Genomic DNA, 19,438 nt, shown 5'->3' on the forward strand with positions numbered 1-19,438 from the left:
AAACTGAGGCGGAAGTTTCGTGACCAGAAAAAAGCATTGAAGTCCTTCAGTCCTTCAATGGTCCTTCAGTCCTTCATTAAATGTTGTTAGGGCAAGCTATATAGCAGGCTTTTGAAAGCTTCCTGTCATGCAGAGAGTGCCAGCGCCAAATTGTGGTAAGTTATGAAAACAAGGACATAGCAATAGCAGCGCTACTTGTCTACTTCTCAATCATTACGCCCGGCCGGGAAGGTGCAGCGTGCCGAAGTTCCCGGGTTCGAACCCGACCTCGGCGGCTGCGTTTCAGTGGAGGCGAAACAAAGTGGCGTCCGTGAGCTGTGCAATGTCAGCGCACGTTAAAGAACCCCAGGTGGTCGAAATGTTCGGAGTCCTCCACTACGGCTCCCCTTTCTCTCTTTCCACTTTCACTTCCACCTTCCTCCTTCCCTTACGGCACGGTTCAGGTGTCCACAGAGCAAGTGTGACAGATACTGCGCCTTTCCCTTCCCGTGATTCAATTATAATTATTATTAATATTATTATTACGTTGCGGAAATTATTCGATCTCTGTTCTCGAGTGGGAAAAGAAGCATTTGAATACGATTTATTTTTGTTTTTGTTTTCTTCCTCTTTTTACGCCGCTTTCCAGACATGAAAAGTGTCCTGTGACAGATACTTCATCTTTTCAGTGTTTTACAAAGGTAATTTTACATGATTTGTATAAAACGTGCCACGTGATTTTGTGTCAAAATATTAATGAAGCCGTTTTTTTTTGTGGAGCGTAAATTGTCGGCCATACCATTTCGTTCATTATTTACAATCCATCTTCTGTGAATTTCGAGGCCAGTTTATGACAGGGATTTCAACCGATAACATATGTACTTCGAATTGTATCCTCGTAATTACAGGTGTCCAAAAAGTTACAATTATGAACCAATGACTATCCCCTATTTGCATAATATGTGTTGCCCATGCCTTCTTGATTCCTACTAGAATGTCATTAACTCGAGTATTTAGAAACTTCTTTTTACACGCTATACATTGACATGTTGTTGTTGTAGTGGTTATTTATTGTATGTACAAAAGGAAAGAACAGATGTTTGCCAGCCCCGGCATCTGCTATCTGATATCTGAAGCACCTGAACTGCGGCGGCGGAAATAAAGGGATAGCGAGGAGAAGGTAGAGGAAATCAAAGAGGCGAGTGATAGGTAGAAAGAAAAGGGTAGGTAAAAATAAAAGAATTATATACACTATGGTACAGTATACAGTAGTTTGCTTGAGGCCCACCCACAAATGTCTTAGGCCACTGAGCACTCGGCATATCGGGCGGGCCTCCGCAATAGCTCTGCGTCCAGGCAACTGGTCACAACGCACGCACTGGCGCACTGTTCAAAACACTGACGGCTGTCGTGGTCGATCGGCCGGTATTGTGGAAAATAGCACACCTGGAGCGTTCAGTCACAGCGCGCATTATCTGGCGAGGTGAAATAGGCGCGTTATCAAGCCAGCCTGTTCGATGTACTCACACAAGCTCACGTGAGCTCGCTCGCGGACGCGCGCACTGCCCGGCGGCCACAGGAGCACAGCTACGCTGTCAGGGATTACCCCCTGCGCTCTGTAAGCCGCCAACTCACGTCGTGGTTCGGCTAGCGCGGTGTAGCGCAGTAGAAGATGTTCGAGAGTTCCTACCTCGCCACAGCTGTCACACACGTCACTATTGGCAAGTCCGTGGCGCATCCGTCGTTCCCCAGGCCACACACATCCAATGCGTGCACGGAGGATCATTGCGCGTTGCAGCCGAGTCAGCGAGCGGCCGCTGACACTGTGAATGCGCTCACCTCTTGCGATGCGTGGGTCGGGGTGCTGCGTCCGGAGGATGTAGGATGTAGGATGACGAATGACCAAAGCTGAAAAGGTAGACGGTTAACACAGAAAGAGAAGGAAGGAAGGAAGGAAGGCAAAACTTTCCTTAGCTTTATATTATTTTGGTGATTTTCGGGACGTCTTTAGAGATGTCTGCTCGTTGATTCCCAAAGAGTCTACTCAGTCGACCTCGTCCACCTCTGCACAATGGTCGGTTGCCCTCAGTTCAGAGCTTCGCTGGATACTGCCGCCCGTTTGGCTCGCTGTTCCAGACCTTGCTGGCCTTTGCAGCGGTGGCTGGGCAGCAGTCTCCCATTACTCCGCACTCGGGTTTCGAATTTTGGGAACCACGTCTATATTTTAACAGGCCCATGTGATGTGACATAGTGTGGGTTTTTCAACAATTTCTCTGGTTTGGTTTGGTTTGTGGGGTTTAACATCCCAAAGCGACACGGTTTATGAGAGAAGCCGTAGTTCAGGACTCCGGAAATTCCAGCACCTGTTGTTCTTTAACGTGCGCTGACATCGCACAGCACACGGGTGCCTTGCTTTTCGTCTGCATCGAAAAGCGGAAGCCAATTTCGCTGAACAACGAACGCTTTTCATCCCTCAACGTTTCACCTATGTTTTTTCGCATATAGCTCTCTGCGGTGTCCTTTACCTAAGTAGAACCGTTTTCGTTAGCCTCCATATTTCAGCTCCATAGGTGGGTACTGGTAGGTTTCAATCAATATACGCTTTCTTCTCGAGCGATGCCATTGAACTGCTAGTCACGATATGCAAGTACATTTCAAATGCGCTCAATCATAAGCTTATTACCCTGGTTATTTTCCTTTCGTGGCCCGGATTTGCGGTTACCATTCTGTGGTCAGGTGTCCACAGACCAAGGGTGACAGATACTGCGCCTTCCCTTTCTTGTGAGCCAATGATTAATATTATATTTTCTATTTTTAAGCTGTTTTTCTTTTCCCAGGCTCTTGAACACAACCTTATACCCCTATTACACGGGCGTTTTCAACGGCAGTTCAGTTGGCGGTCAGTTTAACTGAAGGGCAGTTCGCGATGTTACACGGCAGCGCCAACTGCAGTTGAAATCTCAACTGCGGTTCAGTTGAACTGAGGTCGGCGGTCCCAGTTGAATGAGTCAACTGACAAGGTGGCTGTCAGCGGACGCGCCGCATCGACCGAGTCGGCGGCATTTCCAACGGCTGTGCGTTCTAAATCACATGAAAGTTTGCTGCCTTAGCTACCGCAAGTCCCAGCCTGCAACTTTAAATACTCAAACGAGTGTCAAAACACAAGCGCGCGAAGCGGCACCAAAAAACGACGATTAAGCAGCGAAGCCAGACACACCTCAAATGGATTGACTTGGCATTGTGTCGAGTTCATTTGTTCCATACTCGAAAAAGAAAACGCGTGCAAAATGTGCAATTTAATAATATAAAGTGTGCAAATGTTGTACAAAGTAATTTATATATGAAAAATAAAGCACTTTTTTTAGTAAGAATTGCTTGCATGCGGATCACGTGATTCTGGGGGTCAACTGAGGTTCGCGTTATGTTCCGTGTAACTACAGTCGACTGCCGTTCAGTTCAACGTCAGTTGGAATGCTGAACTGTTATTTAACTGAACGGCAGTTGAAATTGCCCATGTAACACAGGTATTAATCTCTTGCATATTAACCTTTAGGCCTACCGTTCTACTGTTTTGTCTAATCATGTCGTTAATACGTTGTCGTTAAGGAAGAAAAGCAATCGAATTAAAACTGGATATATAGGTTTGAAAAAACGAGCGCTTTCCCACGCCTATTTCACACAAAATTCAGGTAGCGGCTCCTTGCCACTGAGTCCCACTGACGCCTTCTTCGTTCTCACCACACCCCGGGTCCTCGCCCCGAAGACCCCTCTTTTTCTCTCAACTCGAGGCTCTGGTGTAGAGCGAGGCTTTCCGGCAACCTCGAGCGGCTGGCGCGGTCCAGGGGACCTAACGGCGTTCTCCTCGAAGGGGCCAGGAGGTCATAATTTAGACCACCCGAGTGTCCGAAATAGCGGGGGCTGTAGTCAAAGCATTCCCCGCACGTAGAACCGTTTTTTTATTTACGAACAACGTTCACGCCCTATTTCGCCTGAAACAGCACAGGCCTTTCACTGACAAACGCATTCACTGCAAAATCTTTTTTGGGTTTAGCACTTTTAGTGAACGACGCAGAGTTGTTACTCCGTGAAGCCACAAGGTACACGACCGAATTCACCCGTCGTGGTCAGGGAAGGTCGTCTTGTCAATCGTCATCTTCTAGGGCTGTGTAGGCTGTAACTCTTTGAATAGCCCAACTTCGCCGGCCTGGATCTCCTGGTGGGGTCATACTGGGAAACAGCGCAATAAAAGCGGGACAAATACGAAATAAGCGCAAACAACTGGGCTTAGTAAAGAGTGTAAGGGAAATATACAGAAAACAAAGGATTTTTTGTATTGTAAAACGTTTATTGCCAACAGTATGAAGGGCATATAGGCCCCTCGCCTAAACGACGGCCAGAAGGTCTTGGCCCCTGGTGGCGTCTTCGGCCAGTTGGACGTCTTTTTTTTTGAGTCTCCGGATCGGAGCTGAGTAGGAGTGCCTTCCATTAATCAAGCGACTTTATTTTTTGTCCCTCCAGGGGGGCTAAAGGGCATTTCCAGAGAATATGGTTGAGATCCACTTTGGCCTTACATTGCTTACACTCGTTTGAATATTGTCCCGGATAATAACGACTACCCATAACCGGGTTCGGAAACGTGTAAGTTCGGAGACGGCGTCAAGAGGTGGCCTGACTCTGTCAATGATTTATCAGCGTTGAGGTACTTCGTTCGATTAAGCCTATAATGTTGTGTGATCTCTCTATAACACACAAAACGATCCCTGTCTTCGAAGCCCTCGGTATGGCCACTGGCTCGGAAAGCAAGACCTCGAGCCAGTTCGTGAGCTGCTTCATTTCCAGCCAGGGATGCGTGTGCAAGTGTCGTCCCTTGCAGTCCGCAGGATTCCGTTCAACAGAGGGGAGACCCTCCCCTTGGCAAAGTTCATCACTGCTACCTTTGAGTCACTGAGTATCGTTGACGCATCCGTGCCCACTATTGCACGTGCGATTGCGGCTTCTTCTGCAATTTCGGGACTGCCCGTCGTGATCGAGGCGCCGGCTCGGAGATATGTCTCGGCGCTAGCTACCGCTATCACCATTCTCCCCTTCCCGCAATTAGCTGTGTACACGTAGGCCACGTCTTGTATCGGGTAGTTTTTGAAACATTTGCCGAGGGCTTCAGCCCGTTTCTCTCTGCGATCCTTGCGGTGGACGGGATGCATGTTTTTCGGTAGTGGTGGGATCATCAGCCTATTGCGCACGCTCTTAAGCATGTCCACTTTCGGACGTCGCTGACTCTCGTAATTTATTCCTAGTTTCGCTAGGATTTTCCTGCCTGTAACGCTTCCCGACAGCCTTTCGTACTGCGAGATTGTCACGTCTTCCACTGTTTCATCCAGTGTGTTGTGAAGACCTAGTTCTAAACGTTTTGCGGTGGGGGTCCGAATTGGTAAACCCAGCGCCTGCTTGACACTCCTGCGAATGATCCCTTCCAGCTTGGACTTCTCCGTTGCCTTCAGATTAAGGAAAGGAGCTACGTAAGCATTCTTACTTATTACAAAGGCCTGAACTAATCTGATTAGATTCGTTTCTTTCATGCCATAGCGCCTATTTGCGATTCTGCGGATGAGCCGCAGAGTCTGTTGCGCGCATATCTCCAACTTTTTTTATTGTTTCTCCGTTGAAACCATTGTTTTGAATGTACAGCCCTAAGACTCTAATCCTGTCCACCGTCGGGATATCGAGTCCCTGAGCCTTAAGAGATATCCGCGGGAGATCCGACCGTGATTTCCTCTTTGGTTGGTAAAAAAGCATTTCCGATTTTTGCGGGGAGCACCTAAGTCCCCTATCATTTACGTACTTTTCAACTTCTCCTATGGCCATTAGGAGTGTCTCCTCTATTTGACCGTCGGTTTCTTTGCCAGTCCACATAGTAATGTCATCCGCATACATGCAATGACTGAGACCTTCAATCGCTGCTAGTTTGCTAAAAAGCCCGATCATGGCCACGTTGAATAGAAGCGGGGACAGTACAGATCCCTGCGGGGTCCCCTTGCTACCTAGCTCTATGTAGTCTGATTTACTTTCCCCGAAGTTAATTTGGGCCACTCTGTCCGAAAGGAAATTTTTAACATAGTTGTAGGTTTTCGGGCCTAGTCCTAGGAGGCTGAGATTATCCAGGATCGCCTAGTGCGTGACATTATCGAAAGCCTTCGCCAGGTCAAGACCCAGGATGACCTTCGTGTCCCGCGTTAGTGAGTCCAGAATTTCATTTTTTAGTTGCAGCATCACGTCCTGCGTTGAGAGATGAGACCTGAATCCCACCATGGAGATAGGATAAAGATGGTGGCCTTCCATGTAGTTGTTGAGACGTGTCTGCACTACATGTTCCATCAATTTCCCTGCACAGGAGGTTAGGGATATAGGCCTTAGATTCTCGATCGACAGAGGTTTCCCCAGTTTAGGAATAAGTACCACCTTAGCCGACTTCCACTGCTTAGGAATCTCACCCACCTCCCAACATTTCTGCATGTAGGCAGCGAGTGCTGTTATAGAGTTGTCGAGATTTCTGAGCAATTTTCCGGCCCGGGCGCTGAATTAGTATTTAATCTAGCAAGCTCTGCTCGCACTTCGGGTTCAATAATGGGTTCGTCCAAGCGATCGTTGGGTATCCCACAGTAACCATGTAGAGGTAGCTTCTCGGTGTCCCCTACGTACTTAGATCGAATCTCATCGAGCAGCTCTTGCTCTGTGCCCTCATGTTTATGCTGGATCTTTTGGAGGTTTTGCCTCTGGGCCGTTTTACATCCGTCAGGGTCTAGGAGGTATCTGAGTAAACTCCATGTGCGGGCCAGGCTTATATTCCCGTCCATTTTGTCGCATAGCGATTCCTAGTTTTGCCTAGAAAGTTTGAGCGCATATTCCTCTATCTCTTTGTTGTGCCTTGCTATCCATCTGCGAAGGTTACGATTCCACTTTTGACTCTTAAGTTGCTTTTCCATACTGGTTTTGGCTTGCCACATATGGAGGAGGCGGGTGTCCATTGTTTCTAGGCCTGAGTCTTCCGCCACAGTTTTGGTCGCTTTACGAGCGTCCAATTGGAGCTGCCTTATCAACTCCTCAATGTTATCAATTTCTGTGGTGTTAGCACTCTGTTCCCGGATTTTTCGGAAGGCGTCCCACTCGACAAGTGAGTGACGTCGGCCTGGGCGTTTATAGGGCCCAGCAGTAATTACCGTTTCCAAAATAAAGTGATCACTGCCTAAATTTTCTTGAGTGTTAACCCAGCTTGCGCTGCCGACGTTCTTAACAAGGGTGAGGTCTGGAGATGTGTCCGTACTGACGCTATTTCCCGTTCTAGTGGGTAAGTAGGGTGAAGGCCCCTTGTTGCATATCGAACCAGAGCCCTCTACCCTTGACACATTCTCTCTGGTACCCCCAAGCAGCGTGATGGGCGTGGAAGTCCCCCATTACCACCACCGCTTGTTTGTTAGCAATGCGTAGAGGTTTTTGAAGAAGCGACCCGAAGCGAGTCTTTCTTTGTTTTGGACTGCTGTATATATTCAGCACAAGTAGGCTGGTCTTAATTTTATTATTCGGAATGAGTTCTAGAAGAACGTGCTCTACGTGACTGATCCCCGTGTCATGCGCAATAGCCGTTATGCTCCTTTTGACGAGGGTGGTAACTCCCGCCTTCTCGCCAGAGGTGTTAAAAGATTGATAGCCTGATAATTTTGCAATCCCCCCAGTTTCCTGAAGAGCGATCACGTCCGGGCAGTCTTTACCAATGAGGAGTTGTTGAAGTACTGCTCGCTTCCGGCGGTATCCCCGACAGTTCCACTGCCAGAACGTATATCTATTGTCCTTATGTTGCCTGGCCATTTTTAAGTTATTGAAGGGTTATCGTAATAGCGTCTCTCTTATTCTCTACGGCCTGCTGCCATGCATTCATAGCTAAAAGCTCGTTTCCTAGCCTTTTGGTTTCTGTAGTGATTTCCTGAACAACGTTAAAAATGGACTCAATTTGTGCCTGAATTTTGTTATCCGTGGCCTAAACCTGGGCGTCAATTTTGTCCTCTAGCCTCCGGCATACCTCTGCGAGCGTGAGCTCGGGCTGCGTGTTGTCACACGTCCTCTTTTTTGTAGGCGGGGGAAGCGATGTTGACGCTACCGAGGCATCACTGACACCGGCCGCCGCCTCTACTAGTGCATGCGGTATCTTTCATTGTTGAGTAAGCCGGGATTGGCCCATCTTCCGGAGTTCTGAATTTTCCTTCTCTAACTGTTCTGGTTTTTTAGTAAGTTTCCTTACGGTGTCAGTAAGGGTCTCAACCATCTTTCTCAATTGAAGGAGCTCATCTGCTCCGTTATCCGAATTATTTTGGGAGAATCTACCTACCCAGCTCACCTCTTTATGGTCGGCTGCCGTCTTGTTCTTGCCTGAAGACACCGACGGTGATCGCCCTCGGGAGCTCAAGCGGCCCCTGGGCTGGGACCCGGTCCTGGAACCAGCGTGGGTCTTGGATCCTGAACGGCCCCTGGAGCCGGAACGGTCCCTAGAGCTGGAATGGCCCCGTGACCCGAGACGAGGGAAGGAGACCGAGCGGCCACGATAGCCCTCGTCCTCCTTGGTCCTAGGTCGGCTCCGTCGGTTTGATGTATTCTCTGATGAATTTGCCGTCTTGTATTGGGTCTTCTTCTCCCACTGGCGTTTTTTGAGTATGTAAGGAATCCTATACATCTCACGGCACTTTCTGTTTCCCAGTTTATGCCCCTTGCCACAAAGAGCACACTTAAGTTCACACGAGTGGTCTGGCGTTGGATTGTCCATGCCACATCCTCGACATTTGACCACGCCTGCGTTCGGGCAGACATCGGCGCAATGTCCGAGCTGGCCACACTTGAAACACACTTCTTATTTTTTCTTATATAATAGGCACCGAAAGGGGGTGCTCGCGTAATAGATCCAATATGGCACATTTTCATCTGCAAAGAGCAGCAGAATAGAGCCGGAGTCTCTTCCTAATCTTCTAACCCCGACAATCTCAGGGTTGTACTTGCTGGTAAGGTTCTCATGCACCCGTTCAATCGTGTGAGTCGGCGGAACTCCGTGAATGACTCCTTTGGACGTGTCCATCCGGCGTCACAAGAATGACTCCTTTGCCGTGTCCATCCGGCGTCACAAGATATGCAAACGTTTCAAGTTTTTCCGTCCCTAAAGTGAGATGCCCAATATTCATACTTCCGCACCCGTTCAGAGCTGTCGGTGCCTACCAGAATGGTGTTTTGCTTCTGATTCAGAAGAACGATATCACCTCTTGCGTCAGCCGCCGCAATACCTGCCGCCGACTTCACGATGTCAGAGACCGTCTCAGTTTTGCATGCTGAGAGCGTTCGAAGTCCTCCTTCCGGTCTAATGACGACTTTATGTAGCCCGGGGGGAAGACGAGCGTGCTGCGTTTCCACCGAACGCATTGCCATCTTCCTGCCCTCCGTCTTAGCTGAGTTGGCAGCCCCTCGCTGATCATCTTGCCGTCTTCCTTCGTTCGGAACGCCATCCTGGCGTCCCCCTCCCTCATGGCTGTCGCTCTTACGTGCGCTGCGTTTTGACTTATCAATCGCGAACCATCCGGCTTGGATGGAAAAGTCCTCCGGCGATAGCGTCTCACCTTCAACGGTAACTTCCATGTCGGCCTCCGAGCGCAGTCCTGGGCCACAAGAGGCCGGTGACTTGCCTCGCCTGCACCCTACGGGCGTCGGTGGCCGGAGTCGACGTTAGGCTTAGCTTGGTCGTCAAGCTGGCGAACTGATGATCGTGATGTGAGCACAAAACGTCAGTTCACTTGCCGTGGATTTGTTACCACGGTAGTCCTCCAGACTTCCGGCGTCGGTCCTCGCAAAAGTTTCTGAAGACGCAGGCTTGAATCCGCAGAAAGCATCGAAAAACCGCGGAGGCGATGTGACACGCGTCCGCTTGCCTCAGCCTCTCGTAGCGCCACCCAGCAGAAAATAAAGGAGTATGTATACATATCATTTCGCCCAGATTTCTGCTTTACTCCTGGTGGAGTTTAATGCAGCGGCGGGGGTGGTGTTTGCAACTGTTCCAAATGCTCGTTCATCCATTGACGCCAGAATCTGCGCAGGATTCATCATGAACATTTGCCGCAGCGTCGCGCCAGAATTGGCATTCACTTCGACAAGCGGAACATCTGGCAGTGCGGTTAGCCTTCTGCCGATGAGAAACGAGGCCAGGCAAAGAGGATGAGTTTCGTTCACTTCGGTGCGCACGTGCGTCAGTGGACGCGAATTAAGATGGCTTCCACTTCAGCTGGGGTCGAGGCGAGCTGTTAAAAATTGAGACAGCTTCTTCCGAGCACCTATTTCAAGGTTTGCTTGGTCAAGCCGACAAGTCGTTCGTAAAAGCCACCCTACTGTGGCGCGCGCTCCACTATGAATTTCACATTGCACTCGATCATTGGCGAAGTATATTAAGGCCGTAAACCTTTAATGGCTCATTGTTGTCGTCAGCAAAAGTGGCATGCTTCTGCGGCGCTCTGATTGGCTGATGTGGAGAGGACGTCATGGAGGTTTCGACCAATCTCTGGGCACTATTTTTTGGCAGGCGCTGCCAACTCGCGCCTTTCCTTTCACATAGGAGGATGATATCATAATCAGCCTGCCAAGACCCTTGCATTGACGTTATCCCTAGGCCACGCAGACAAGCTCATACGCTTGGTTAAAGCGGGGCTTTATATGTTGGCTGGTAGCTTACGCTATCTAATCATACCGATTCAGGCGTTCGTATAGCACCTCCTCGAACGCCGCACCACAAAGCCTATAAAAGCAGATGCAGTAAAACCACGAATCAGCGAAGTTTCAAAAACTTTCGCCTCATCACACTTGTAGTCCAAAGTGCTACATACGTTTTTTGAACTTATCACTTCTAATAAAAAGGAGGAAAGATGAGGAGGAGGAAAGGCAGGGATGTTAACCGGTACAAGAAGCCAGTTTGCTACCCTAAACTGGCAAAAAGGAGTGGGTGGATATAAAAGTGGTGGGTAAGAGAGGGATGGGTGAATCCAGTATAGTCACATCAAAGCCATATCACGCCCCATCAAGTCGCAGTCATATCAAGTCACTTAAAGCAAAGTCACAGCCTATCGATCAGGGTCGTAAGTTTCATGAAGCGCAGCAGGGCCTCTGAGGCCATCACCGACGACGATCGCCGTGGCTAGTGACATAAAATCTTGATTTCAGTCATTGGTCGTCCATCTAGACGCTCCAGCGCACGGCAGAGACGCTGTCTGTCCGCACTCTATATGGTACTCACAAATAATGTGGCTTATAATCTCGTCGCACCCGCAGGTTGCACATGCAGGTATTTGCCACACCTATCACAAAAGAATAACAGTTTATGAATGCTACTCCAACCCACATGCGGCGCAGCAAAGTTTCGTCGCGTCAGGGTAGGCCAGGTGGAAGCTGTAGCTGCAGGTCAGGGTCGAGGGATTTTAAGCGGCAGTTCGCAAACAGACCAGAATTTCACAAGGAAAGCGTGTGTTCCTGCGCAGGTGCGCGAAGCCTGCCCGCTGCGTCAGCCCTGTAAAAGGGGATGAACCTCACAATCGCCGTTTTGGTGGGCTGTTCGCGCGATCTCACCCGCCCGCAGAATGCCCGCTATGCCGCTATGTCCTGGAAGACATGTTGTAGATGATGTCAGAGCCTCCATTTATGGCATAGCGATGAAGTTTTCATATTTTTGCGACGAGTTGCTCATGAGCTCTACGGCGAAGGCAACTTTTAAGGCTTGCAGGACTGCTTTTGAATCGTTATCGCGCTTTTTACCTGTAGCCGCAGGTTGTTTAGACTGCAGGAATCTGTAAAAGAAAAACAATCGCGAATTGTTTATAGGTAATCTATCTACCACGCTGTATTCTTTTATAGTGATTGAAGAGCTCCTCTCATTACGTTCAGCGTTGTGGCGCCGGTGAGAAAAAGTAAGAAAAAGGAATTTATGATCAGAACTTCTGACTTCCACGCTAACTTCAGGACAGAGAAAGCTTGATACAATTGTTAGATCCACTGCAGAAATAGCTTCTCTTCGGAGTTGCGTTGGCTCATTTACTACCTGAGATAGCGAAAATCTAAACAATATACCCAGAAGCTTTCCGCAGTTTGAAATCCGTAACTTCCATTTGTTAAGTTTGTCCATTCCATACGTGGTAAGTTGAAATCGCCTGTTAGGATGAGTTTTGTGCGAGCGTTAACTTTGCTATGCAGGAAGTCGTGTATCTTAAGAAGATAAGTGGTGCATTCGGTGGTCTCTAATACCGCCCAGTAGTACCAAGTTGCCTTGAACGTTAATAGTGTACCACACACTTTTATGATTTAGTACACGACATTCTTTCTAGAAAGGAGAAGTCTTGTTTTATTGCAATGACTACACCACCTCCTCACCCATAACGATCTGAGCGGATCAAAGCGTAAGAGGTTGGAACTATTTCTGATTCATGGGCATCCGAGTTCAGCCAGGTTTCAGTGCTTACAACTAAATCTGGTGAGTACACTAACAGCAGATCTTCAAATTTTTCGGTTTTGTTAAAATACTTTCAGCATTGAAGTACAACAATTTAAGTGGTACTGGAGCCTGTTATCAGTCATTACCTCTCACGGCACATTTGGCAGACTCCCACTCGGGACGCTTCAGCAACATTTGTTTGTTTTCGTTTTTGTCCCAGATGTACAGGTATTTGTTTATCTTCAATTTAATAAATATGGAAGCCACCTTATCACCGTAGTCGCGATTTATCTAAGATGATTGCCATAGCTTCTTGCGTACTTCAAGAACCGGTACAGAATAATCCTCAGAGAGTGACAATTTGCTATATTTTAGTTTCAAACAGTTTTGAAGCATTTTTATTATTTTTCGAGAAGTGGACGTGAGACGGGTCGTCCACGATTTTGGTTACTTTCTCAAGCCGGTGAATACGCTCGATAGACCTAACTTCAGTGCCTTGTGTGCCGTTAAATATTTCATCCTTGACCAGCTTTCCAAGATCCGCAGTGCCTCCGCCTTCGTCTTCTATGTTGCTTCTGCGACTTCTGTTTTCAAAATCATCAAGTTTGCTGTTGATTTGTTCGAACTGCTTGTGCCTAACACTCAAGAGTTCCTGGCATTTTTGTACTTTCTCATTTTACAGCTGAAGTGAGGCAAAGCTTGTTGTAATTTTCAAAATCCGGGGTTTACAATTTGCAGACTGGAATCTAAGAGAGCCTGGGAAGATTTTATAGATGTCAAAGTTTAGAAACTTTCTTCTATTTTGTTGGTATTTGGACCAGGGTTTTCCTCTACATCACCACTGAGCTTTAACAGCAAAGAAGTACCTCGCAACAAATCTCTAACGCATTGAACAATAAGGGCAGTGCTCGGCAGCACAACCAGAAAACAATTATTTCTTAGAGTGTCAGGACAAGGTCGTTTTTTACCAATAGGGCCGAAATAATGCACGAAGTTTATCATCGTATACCGGCGGTGCTGCCAAACCCACTGGAGGGCGTTGAGGGATGAACAGGACATTTATGAGGCTCTGATGATGTCGTCGGGGTCGCTGTAGTGCCGAAGGAATGTTCCAAGTTCTACGTCACTGCGCAACGCTCCACGTGCGGTAGTTATGTCATATGCAGCGCAACTGTTGGGTGATCAGGCATGCGGTGCGGCGGCATTGCGATGTCACCCCGCAGGCCTCGATTGATGAATGATAGCCACTGGTGTTTCCGAGGAGTCCTTGTAAAACCTAGATGAAGTTAAGCACGAAGTTTCCCATTGTGTACCGGGTGGTGCTGGTAAGCCCACTGACGCGTAACTCACGTTAATGGGCTTGCGTAATTTACGCGTAACTTACGAGTACCTTGGTAATTTGTTGAGGGCAATTCGCGAGTAACTTGCGAGCAAGTTGGCGCCAAGAAGTAGGGTAGCAAATTATTGTAACGAGCAATGCGAGCATCCATTGCTTGCTCATCAATGAAACAAATCCTCAAGCGACGAGCAAAAATTGACCCCGTGGAAACGTTGTAGCCTTCCGAACGTATGGCGCATCCCACGAATACTCTTCTCATCCGCTGGAAAAGATATGGGAAGTTGGATGGGACAAGTTGCGCTCAAGTATGGGGTCTCCTCACCATGGCAGCGATATGCGTTCTAGGCGGTAGCTATACAGGGTTTGAGAAAGAATGCGTAATCTAAATATGTCATGGTTTAAAATGTATCTGTACTCTGGGGAACATTAAACGCAGGCGTTTTAAGAATTCTGAAAACAACGCTCTCTGCACAGTGGCCGTAGGTTGTCTTTCTCTGAACGCTGCAGTCATATGGGAAGCCAGAGTCACAGGTGCGCAATGTAAAAGCCACAGCAAGAAGGTATAAACAGGCTACTCACAAATGTGCTGCAGACAGGTTGTTGTGCACCAAGGAAAACTTACATAAGATGCTTACTATTGCAGCACAAGTTCTGTGAATGGATCCACCCTTAGCTGCCTCTCACCTGTAATATGCTTTGAGTTGCTCGTTTGTTGACGCTCGTAATTATGTGAGTGAAAAAAAAACGACACGACAGGACGTTTTGTCCGTTGTGTAGCCTTCTTTGCGCTTGTATAATTACAATTATGAACGAACTAGCCCCCCAAAACATTTTACCAGAATTCCTTTCCATAACAGTGGGCTCTTGGAGGCAATGTTTTCACATCCATCAGTGATTATCGCACACATATAATTGACCACGTGCGGTGCTCATGTACTCGGATTCTTAAAACGGAAGGAACTGTTGCCTTCTGAACACTTGGCTTTTTTTTTGCTTGCGAAACTTTCTCTCGGCATTTAGGAAACTGTGCCGGAGTTTGAGGTCAGATCAATTTTCTGAGACTCTGTGCGCGTCGCCATTATGAAGATTCGCTTTCTGAGAAATCTAGCGGTCCAGATGACGAAATTTATATGGAAGCGTGGTCGCAGTGCTCGAGAAGACAACCAAGAAAGTCACAGACGGCCGTCCAGTGCCTCAGGCTCTCGGAGACATTCTTATTCACGGTGATATTCTGAAATTCTGAATGAAAGGGACGAATTGCAGTGTCGAGCCACACTTTATGAGACACGAGCTTCGTTCTTTTGTGTTAGAATTTCCACTATAGGTCGAGTCGGAAGACAAGGAGAAGTTTCTTATAGATGACCTGAGGACAGTACCTTCGAAAGGATCCATGGTTGGGCCCCGTACAAAGATTATTATTGCTGTTGTTGTTCTCTAAATTATTGCAAATATCCACACAAGGGGATCGGCCAAGAATTGGGATGCAGAGATATTTGTTTTTTAGATGCATAATTACATCGCTAAAAAGTAAATAAACAAAATGATTGCTGAGAAAGGGAAAGTAAAATACGTAACACCGAAATTAAAAGAACAAATCATAACGCACGCTGGATGGGAACACTCTGCACTTATTGCAAGGATAATGACCTTCATGGTTTTCAAGCAGCGAAGAAGGTGAGGATTCGTCGCCATGCTGTAAAACATTTTCTGTGAAATCTGAGGAAGCCATCATATGAATTTTAAAGAAACGAAATTGAAACCGGTGAAGGCAGAATGGCAAGTTGAGAAACTGTATTCATGGTAGCAAATATATCACCTTGCATGCCTTTTTCATGGTTAAAGCGTATAGAGAATATAAAGAAAATGTCCCATTTAGCAGCATTTTCAATGCAGAAGAAACCTGACAGAACCCGCTTGTACGGTTTACTCTAAGCCATCGTGCCTGGAGAAGTTGATAGAAAATGTAATGTTAAACAGACTTTAGGAGTATGTATTTGCCGAAACAGTGCTAGGTTTCAGTGGCAAGTTGTTCATACAGGACGTAATGATTCAACTCAAAGCAGATATCACTGCCTAGCCCAATAAAGGGGGTGCAGAAATGTACTCGGCCTTGATCTACAAAATGGCTGTGACAATGTCAAACAAGAAGCCATACTAAATATACTGGAGGAGATTGCCCTGTCAGGAGGATTGGCAATTACGTTAGGGATATTCTAACTTGAAGGGAAGCAGAAATAAACCTTGGAGACATCAGGTAGGAAATAATTAGGCTAAGAGACAAGGGCGCAAAACCCGTGCTCTCTCCTTTCTTCTTGAACCTGGTATTAAAGAACCTTCCACCATTATTGAAGACTCGTAAAAGGGTTAGACATGCGCTACACGCTGATGATGTCACAATAGGAACAAAGACATGCAACATTGAGAAAAGAGAGAAAAATCTTTAACAGGCACTCGACATTGTTGAATACGCGGAATGCGCAGGTCTAAACAGATCTCCAAGCTAATCCGAACTTCTGGCAGTCTGGGGGACAACTGAGAAAACGCGGAATATCAACACAGGAAACATTCTGCTAGAAATAAATACCACATCGGTACCCAAAGTGGAAAAAATTAGGGTCCTGGGACTGATAATTTAGAACAATAGAAAGAACACAGAAACAACAAATAGACTGGAGTGAACAATCAACATGATAACCAGGCTAATAAAGCGAATAGCCAACAAAAGACAGGAGGGTCAAAGAGAAAGATTTGTGCCGAATTGTAAAGGCTTTTGTGATAAGCAGAGTAATGTATGCCATCCCCTACCTCAGGCTATAGGGGTGGCAGAAAAGAGCAAAATAGATGTAATCGTAAGCCGGGGATATAGAGAAGCACTGGGGCTACCCCACTGTGCCCCTATACATAGAGCTTCTAAAAAAAAGGGGGGGGGGGGGGGGTCTACAATAACACCACAGAACTATGCGACTCGCATATAGCAGCACCATTAAATATGATCGTCACCACATCCGCGGGATGGAAGATCTTCGGTAAACTAGGACTACTAGATAAAATCTCATACAGAAATGTGCAAGTAAACTGCCGGCCGATGTAAGGAACGCACTCACTAATAAGCCACTGCCAAAACAATTTGCACCCTCCCTTTCATCAACGCAGGAGAAAGCAGGATCAAAGGCTGCGGAGGCCAAGTTAGAAGGCTCTGAATACACTGTTTATGTAGACGCCGCGGAATACGAATGAAGCAACGCTTCTGCGGTCGTGGGCGTGAGCGACTAGGCTAAAATATTAATGGCTGGCTCAATGGTGAGCATCAAACTGTTACCGTAATTAGCGAAGGTCATTATGTTCAAGGAGACAGAGCGAATTTTAAGATATCAAGACGGGAACTAAAAAGAGGTAAAAGTATGAGTGCCGGAACACTCGGGAAGAAACGAGCTGGCTCACAGCATACCTGGAGTTTGTCAGCCGAGCAGTGAGCCAGGTTGATTCTTCAAATTTCTCGAGAGATGCAATCATACTATTTCACAACTATATTGATCCCTTTCAGCTAGAAGGGAGGATATATCCTATGCCAGACAAGTGACATAAGAAAAGACAAGACGTAACTGGTGTTGGTCCCTGACGCGAGCCTTCTTTCATCATCATCATCATCAGCCGGGTTATACCCACTGCAGGGCGAAGGCCTCTCCCATATTTCTCCACTTAACCCGGTTCAGTACAAACTGCATCCACTTGACCCCTGCGAACTTCTTAATCTCATCCGCCCACCTCACTTTCTGCCGCCCCCTGCTACGCTTTCCTTCCCTTGGAATCCAGTTTGTTACCCTCAGCGACCATCGGTTATCCTCTCTTCGCACTACATGTCCTGCCCATGTCCATTTCTTCTTCTTAATTTCCACTAGAATGTCGGTAACTTGAGTTATTTCTCTGACCCACTCTGCACGCTTTCTACCTCTTAATGCTACCCCTACCATTTTCTGTTTCATAGCCCTCTGGGTTGTCCTCAACTTAAGTAGAACTCACTTGGTTAGCCTACACGTTTCAGCCCCATAGGTGAGTACAGGCAAGATGAGCCTTCTTTAGCCCGTCTAAATTAGCACACATGTACCCAACACAATACAATCCAAATTGTAAAGAATGCGGCGAGCTAGCCGGATACACTCCTATATTATGGAGCTGCAAAAAAGCGCCGCCACCGGCGAGCCTACTACCAGTCACTTCTCTAGAGCGTTATACAGGCCAGCACAGACCCGTTGACGCAATGTCGGGCTACAGAGTGCTCTCAAAAGGTCGCTGTAAGCGACGGACTCGAGGCTGTCCAAGTGTAGTACCCCCATATCGTTCAATGCTGACAATAAATGTTTTTCTATTCAATATAATAAAGGAGCTTAAGGGGCAACCACGGGAATTTCTTCATTATTTTAGTTACGGACTGCATTACACTCCTCGATGTGTAACTCCGGCCCTCCGACCCCAAAAAAGCCGTTTTTAGAAATTCCAAGAACAATGTATTAATATGTAAGAACAGCAAAGACGAACCTGAACTGGTTTCATAGCCAGAAGCTACATTCTTGTTGACGAAACGATGACGTCACATACAATATTGAAAAAAAGTCCCACAGGTGCACTAGATGGTGCAAATTGTCTGAAAATCATGACGCAGTACATAAAATGCCTGAGCTAGACTAATGCATATCTTAAAATTTTATAATCACCTTTGGAGCGGGCAGTAGTAACACGCATATAACGTTTGTAACCTCAGACACATAGTGCTGCCCGCAAAAATCGCCTGAACTGAGGCCAAGAGAACCGTAGATTTTGAAAGCAAGTTGCAAGCTTATGAATTATCCCGCGGAGCCGAAGTTTTGTAGAATGGATCAGGGTCAACTGTAAAAAACATTTACACCCTTAAAGGTGCAGCATTGTTGCTCCCAGAAATTTTACACCCTTATGACTGCTTTTGTATCTATAAAGGGTGCAAAGCATCTTTTCACATTTTCAACACCAACCTTACTAGATTACCTGCAGTTTGCAAACTCCTCTGGGAATCCGCGGCGAAACGCGACCCCCTTCCACTCCTGCTCGCGAGGTGGCGCTTTTTGCGCTTTTAGTAGTTATAGCCGAGTCATTTAGGAGCGACGAAAGGGTAATCTCCGCAAATCAGGAAGCAGCACAAGATAGAAGAATACAAAGCAGCTTAGAACTGACAGATCTAAACTGGAAAAAGGCACAAAAAATATTCCTAAAAACACATCTACAGGAATAGAATAGATGGAATTCTGATCAAGCTTAATTTTGAACTTGGTCCAAAAAGTAAGGAACGTTGTTAAAAGCTCTAGAGACAGTCATAACGAATAAGCAAATTCTGGACAGTTGGCGGCAGAGTAAAATGAATTTCATTTATAAAGAGAAAGGGTAAAGGATGCAGATAAAATCCTATAGGCCGATTACCATAACATCTGTTATGTACAGGTTGGCCATGCAGGCGGTGAAATTAAAGGTGCAAGCATGGGTAGAAAGTAACAAAATACTCGGAAAACTTCAGAACGGCTTTAGAAATGACAGGCGCTTAGTTGATAGCCTGTTCGTGCTTACCCAATGCATCGAAATATCTAGAGTGGAAAATA

The sequence above is a fragment of the Amblyomma maculatum genome, chromosome 4 (assembly GCF_055883805.1).
Source record: "Amblyomma maculatum isolate TAMU_Amacu chromosome 4, ASM5588380v1, whole genome shotgun sequence".
NCBI lineage: Eukaryota > Metazoa > Arthropoda > Arachnida > Ixodida > Ixodidae > Amblyomma > Amblyomma maculatum.